The sequence below is a fragment of the Urocampus carinirostris genome, chromosome 2, assembly GCF_059441175.1.
Source record: "Urocampus carinirostris isolate Australia breed hairy pipefish chromosome 2, RoL_Ucar_1.0, whole genome shotgun sequence".
Lineage (NCBI taxonomy): Eukaryota > Metazoa > Chordata > Actinopteri > Syngnathiformes > Syngnathidae > Urocampus > Urocampus carinirostris.
The window spans coordinates 70536151-70542736 of NC_142350.1; the positions used below are offsets into that span (position 1 = coordinate 70536151).

The following is a 6586-nucleotide window of genomic DNA, read 5'->3' on the forward strand; positions in this document are numbered from 1 at the left end:
TTCCCTGACTGGGAATCGAACCCAGGCCACAGCAGTGAGAGTGCTGGATCCTAGCCACTAGACCATCAGGGACCGTACAGGACAAAAGTTGACTGTCGGAAAGCCCATTCTAGAAAAAGGAACCTCTTTCAATGTTCTTTCCAATTCCTCAAGAGGAATTGTCTATCTGTCTGTCTGTAATAGTTTCCCTGACCGGGAATCGAACCCGGGCCACAGCAGTGAGAGTGCTGGATCCTAGCCACTAGACCATCAGGGACTTTACTAGAAAAAAGTTGACTGTCGGAAAATCCATTCTAGAAAAAGGAACCTCTTTCAATGTTCATTCCAATTCCTCAAGAGGAATTTTCTATCTGCGTGTAACAGTTTCCCTGACCTGGAATCGAACCCGGGCCACAGCAGTGAAAGTGCTGGATCCTAGCCACTAGACCACCAAGGACTTTACTAGAAAAAAGTTGACTGTCGTCAAATCCATTCTAGAAAAGGAACCTCTTTCAATGCTTTCTCCAATAAGAATTTTCTGTCTTTCCGTCTATTATAATATCCCTGACCGGGAATCGAACCCGGGCCACAGCAGTGAGAGTGCTGGATCCTAGCCACTAGTCCATCAGGGACCGAACAGGACAAAAGTTGACTGTCGGAAAACCCATTCTAGAAAAAGGAACCTCTTTCAATGCTTTCTCCAATAAGAATTTTCTGTCTTTCCGTCTATTATAATATCCCTGACCGGGAATCGAACCCGGGCCACAGCAGTGAGAGTGCTGGATCCTAGCCACTAGTCCATCAGGGACCGAACAGGACAAAAGTTGACTGTCGGAAAACCCATTCTAGAAAAAGGAACCTCTTTCAATGCTTTCTCCAATAAGAATTTTCTGTCTTTCCGTCTATTATAATATCCCTGACCGGGAATCGAACCCGGGCCACAGCAGTGAGAGTGCTGGATCCTAGCCACTAGTCCATCAGGGACCGAACAGGACAAAAGTTGACTGTCGGAAAACCCATTCTAGAAAAAGGAACCTCTTTCAATGCTTTCTCCAATAAGAATTTTCTGTCTTTCCGTCTATTATAATATCCCTGACCGGGAATCGAACCCGGGCCACAGCAGTGAGAGTGCTGGATCCTAGCCACTAGTCCATCAGGGACCGAACAGGACAAAAGTTGACTGTCGGAAAACCCATTCTAGAAAAAGGAACCTCTTTCAATGCTTTCTCCAATAAGAATTTTCTGTCTTTCCGTCTATTATAATATCCCTGACCGGGAATCGAACCCGGGCCACAGCAGTGAGAGTGCTGGATCCTAGCCACTAGTCCATCAGGGACCGAACAGGACAAAAGTTGACTGTCGGAAAACCCATTCTAGAAAAAGGAACCTCTTTCAATGCTTTCTCCAATAAGAATTTTCTGTCTTTCCGTCTATTATAATATCCCTGACCGGGAATCGAACCCGGGCCACAGCAGTGAGAGTGCTGGATCCTAGCCACTAGTCCATCAGGGACCGAACAGGACAAAAGTTGACTGTCGGAAAACCCATTCTAGAAAAAGGAACCTCTTTCAATGCTTTCTCCAATAAGAATTTTCTGTCTTTCCGTCTATTATAATATCCCTGACCGGGAATCGAACCCGGGCCACAGCAGTGAGAGTGCTGGATCCTAGCCACTAGTCCATCAGGGACCGAACAGGACAAAAGTTGACTGTCGGAAAACCCATTCTAGAAAAAGGAACCTCTTTCAATGCTTTCTCCAATAAGAATTTTCCGTCTTTCCGTCTATTATAATATCCCTGACCGGGAATCGAACCCGGGCCACAGCAGTGAGAGTGCTGGATCCTAGCCACTAGTCCATCAGGGACCGAACAGGACAAAAGTTGACTGTCGGAAAACCCATTCTAGAAAAAGGAACCTCTTTCAATGCTTTCTCCAATAAGAATTTTCTGTCTTTCCGTCTATTATAATATCCCTGACCGGGAATCGAACCCGGGCCACAGCAGTGAGAGTGCTGGATCCTAGCCACTAGTCCATCAGGGACCGAACAGGACAAAAGTTGACTGTCGGAAAACCCATTCTAGAAAAAGGAACCTCTTTCAATGCTTTCTCCAATAAGAATTTTCTGTCTTTCCGTCTATTATAATATCCCTGACCGGGAATCGAACCCGGGCCACAGCAGTGAGAGTGCTGGATCCTAGCCACTAGTCCATCAGGGACCGAACAGGACAAAAGTTGACTGTCGGAAAACCCATTCTAGAAAAAGGAACCTCTTTCAATGCTTTCTCCAATAAGAATTTTCTGTCTTTCCGTCTTTTATAATATCCCTGACCGGGAATCGAACCCGGGCCACAGCAGTGAGAGTGCTGGATCCTAGCCACTAGTCCATCAGGGACCGAACAGGACAAAAGTTGACTGTCGGAAAACCCATTCTAGAAAAAGGAACCTCTTTCAATGCTTTCTCCAATAAGAATTTTCTGTCTTTCCGTCTATTATAATATCCCTGACCGGGAATCGAACCCGGGCCACAGCAGTGAGAGTGCTGGATCCTAGCCACTAGTCCATCAGGGACCGAACAGGACAAAAGTTGACTGTCGGAAAACCCATTCTAGAAAAAGGAACCTCTTTCAATGCTTTCTCCAATAAGAATTTTCTGTCTTTCCGTCTATTATAATATCCCTGACCGGGAATCGAACCCGGGCCACAGCAGTGAGAGTGCTGGATCCTAGCCACTAGTCCATCAGGGACCGAACAGGACAAAAGTTGACTGTCGGAAAACCCATTCTAGAAAAAGGAACCTCTTTCAATGCTTTCTCCAATAAGAATTTTCTGTCTTTCCGTCTATTATAATATCCCTGACCGGGAATCGAACCCGGGCCACAGCAGTGAGAGTGCTGGATCCTAGCGACTAGTCCATCAGGGACCGAACAGGACAAAAGTTGACTGTCGGAAAACCCATTCTAGAAAAAGGAACCTCTTTCAATGCTTTCTCCAATAAGAATTTTCTGTCTTTCCGTCTATTATAATATCCCTGACCGGGAATCGAACCCGGGCCACAGCAGTGAGAGTGCTGGATCCTAGCCACTAGTCCATCAGGGACCGAACAGGACAAAAGTTGACTGTCGGAAAACCCATTCTAGAAAAAGGAACCTCTTTCAATGCTTTCTCCAATAAGAATTTTCTGTCTTTCCGTCTATTATAATATCCCTGACCGGGAATCGAACCCGGGCCACAGCAGTGAGAGTGCTGGATCCTAGCCACTAGTCCATCAGGGACCGAACAGGACAAAAGTTGACTGTCGGAAAACCCATTCTAGAAAAAGGAACCTCTTTCAATGCTTTCTCCAACAAGAATTTTCTGTCTTTCCGTCTATTATAATATCCCTGACCGGGAATCGAACCCGGGCCACAGCAGTGAGAGTGCTGGATCCTAGCCACTAGTCCATCAGGGACCGAACAGGACAAAAGTTGACTGTCGGAAAACCCATTCTAGAAAAAGGAACCTCTTTCAATGCTTTCTCCAATAAGAATTTTCTGTCTTTCCGTCTATTATAATATCCCTGACCGGGAATCGAACCCGGGCCACAGCAGTGAGAGTGCTGGATCCTAGCCACTAGTCCATCAGGGACCGAACAGGACAAAAGTTGACTGTCGGAAAACCCATTCTAGAAAAAGGAACCTCTTTCAATGCTTTCTCCAATAAGAATTTTCTGTCTTTCCGTCTATTATAATATCCCTGACCGGGAATCGAACCCGGGCCACAGCAGTGAGAGTGCTGGATCCCAGCCACTAGTCCATCAGGGACCGAACAGGACAAAAGTTGACTGTCGGAAAACCCATTCTAGAAAAAGGAACCTCTTTCAATGCTTTCTCCAATAAGAATTTTCTGTCTTTCCGTCTATTATAATATCCCTGACCGGGAATCGAACCCGGGCCACAGCAGTGAGAGTGCTGGATCCTAGCCACTAGTCCATCAGGGACCGAACAGGACAAAAGTTGACTGTCGGAAAACCCATTCTAGAAAAAGGAACCTCTTTCAATGCTTTCTCCAATAAGAATTTTCTGTCTTTCCGTCTATTATAATATCCCTGACCGGGAATCGAACCCGGGCCACAGCAGTGAGAGTGCTGGATCCTAGCCACTAGTCCATCAGGGACCGAACAGGACAAAAGTTGACTGTCGGAAAACCCATTCTAGAAAAAGGAACCTCTTTCAATGCTTTCTCCAATAAGAATTTTCTGTCTTTCCGTCTATTATAATATCCCTGACCGGGAATCGAACCCGGGCCACAGCAGTGAGAGTGCTGGATCCTAGCCACTAGTCCATCAGGGACCGAACAGGACAAAAGTTGACTGTCGGAAAACCCATTCTAGAAAAAGGAACCTCTTTCAATGCTTTCTCCAATAAGAATTTTCTGTCTTTCCGTCTATTATAATATCCCTGACCGGGAATCGAACCCGGGCCACAGCAGTGAGAGTGCTGGATCCTAGCCACTAGTCCATCAGGGACCGAACAGGACAAAAGTTGACTGTCGGAAAACCCATTCTAGAAAAAGGAACCTCTTTCAATGCTTTCTCCAATAAGAATTTTCTGTCTTTCCGTCTATTATAATATCCCTGACCGGGAATCGAACCCGGGCCACAGCAGTGAGAGTGCTGGATCCTAGCCACTAGTCCATCAGGGACCGAACAGGACAAAAGTTGACTGTCGGAAAACCCATTCTAGAAAAAGGAACCTCTTTCAATGCTTTCTCCAATAAGAATTTTCTGTCTTTCCGTCTATTATAATATCCCTGACCGGGAACCGAACCCGGGCCACAGCAGTGAGAGTGCTGGATCCTAGCCACTAGTCCATCAGGGACCGAACAGGACAAAAGTTGACTGTCGGAAAACCCATTCTAGAAAAAGGAACCTCTTTCAATGCTTTCTCCAATAAGAATTTTCTGTCTTTCCGTCTATTATAATATCCCTGACCGGGAATCGAACCCGGGCCACAGCAGTGAGAGTGCTGGATCCTAGCCACTAGTCCATCAGGGACCGAACAGGACAAAAGTTGACTGTCGGAAAACCCATTCTAGAAAAAGGAACCTCTTTCAATGCTTTCTCCAATAAGAATTTTCTGTCTTTCCGTCTATTATAATATCCCTGACCGGGAATCGAACCCGGGCCACAGCAGTGAGAGTGCTGGATCCTAGCCACTAGTCCATCAGGGACCGAACAGGACAAAAGTTGACTGTCGGAAAACCCATTCTAGAAAAAGGAACCTCTTTCAATGCTTTCTCCAATAAGAATTTTCTGTCTTTCCGTCTATTATAATATCCCTGACCGGGAATCGAACCCGGGCCACAGCAGTGAGAGTGCTGGATCCTAGCCACTAGTCCATCAGGGACCGAACAGGACAAAAGTTGACTGTCGGAAAACCCATTCTAGAAAAAGGAACCTCTTTCAATGCTTTCTCCAATAAGAATTTTCTGTCTTTCCGTCTATTATAATATCCCTGACCGGGAATCGAACCCGGGCCACAGCAGTGAGAGTGCTGGATCCTAGCCACTAGTCCATCAGGGACCGAACAGGACAAAAGTTGACTGTCGGAAAACCCATTCTAGAAAAAGGAACCTCTTTCAATGCTTTCTCCAATAAGAATTTTCTGTCTTTCCGTCTATTATAATATCCCTGACCGGGAATCGGACCCGGGCCACAGCAGTGAGAGTGCTGGATCCTAGCCACTAGTCCATCAGGGACCGAACAGGACAAAAGTTGACTGTCGGAAAACCCATTCTAGAAAAAGGAACCTCTTTCAATGCTTTCTCCAATAAGAATTTTCTGTCTTTCCGTCTATTATAATATCCCTGACCGGGAATCGAACCCGGGCCACAGCAGTGAGAGTGCTGGATCCTAGCCACTAGTCCATCAGGGACCGAACAGGACAAAAGTTGACTGTCGGAAAACCCATTCTAGAAAAAGGAACCTCTTTCAATGCTTTCTCCAATAAGAATTTTCTGTCTTTCCGTCTATTATAATATCCCTGACCGGGAATCGAACCCGGGCCACAGCAGTGAGAGTGCTGGATCCTAGCCACTAGTCCATCAGGGACCGAACAGGACAAAAGTTGACTGTCGGAAAACCCATTCTAGAAAAAGGAACCTCTTTCAATGCTTTCTCCAATAAGAATTTTCTGTCTTTCCGTCTATTATAATATCCCTGACCGGGAATCGAACCCGGGCCACAGCAGTGAGAGTGCTGGATCCTAGCCACTAGTCCATCAGGGACCGAACAGGACAAAAGTTGACTGTCGGAAAACCCATTCTAGAAAAAGGAACCTCTTTCAATGCTTTCTCCAATAAGAATTTTCTGTCTTTCCGTCTATTATAATATCCCTGACCGGGAATCGAACCCGGGCCACAGCAGTGAGAGTGCTGGATCCTAGCCACTAGTCCATCAGGGACCGAACAGGACAAAAGTTGACTGTCGGAAAACCCATTCTGGAAAAAGGAACCTCTTTCAATGCTTTTTCCAATTCTTTGATAAGAATTTTCTGTCTTTCCGTCTATAATAATAGACCTGAACGGGAATCGAACCCGGGCCACAGCAGTGAAAGTGCTGGATCCTAGC

At 46.1% G+C, this 6586-nt stretch overlaps 2 non-coding genes across 2 annotated transcripts; both read right to left on the reverse strand.

The window, feature by feature from the left end:
- On the reverse strand, positions 1-72 carry trnae-cuc (transfer RNA glutamic acid (anticodon CUC)). Its single transcript has one exon. It is a non-coding gene; the product is annotated as a tRNA-Glu (tRNA).
- Positions 73-184: 112 nt separating this feature from the next.
- Positions 185-256, reverse strand: trnae-cuc (transfer RNA glutamic acid (anticodon CUC)). The gene has a single exon. It is a non-coding gene; the product is annotated as a tRNA-Glu (tRNA).
- Between the last annotated feature and the right edge of the window lie 6330 nt (positions 257-6586).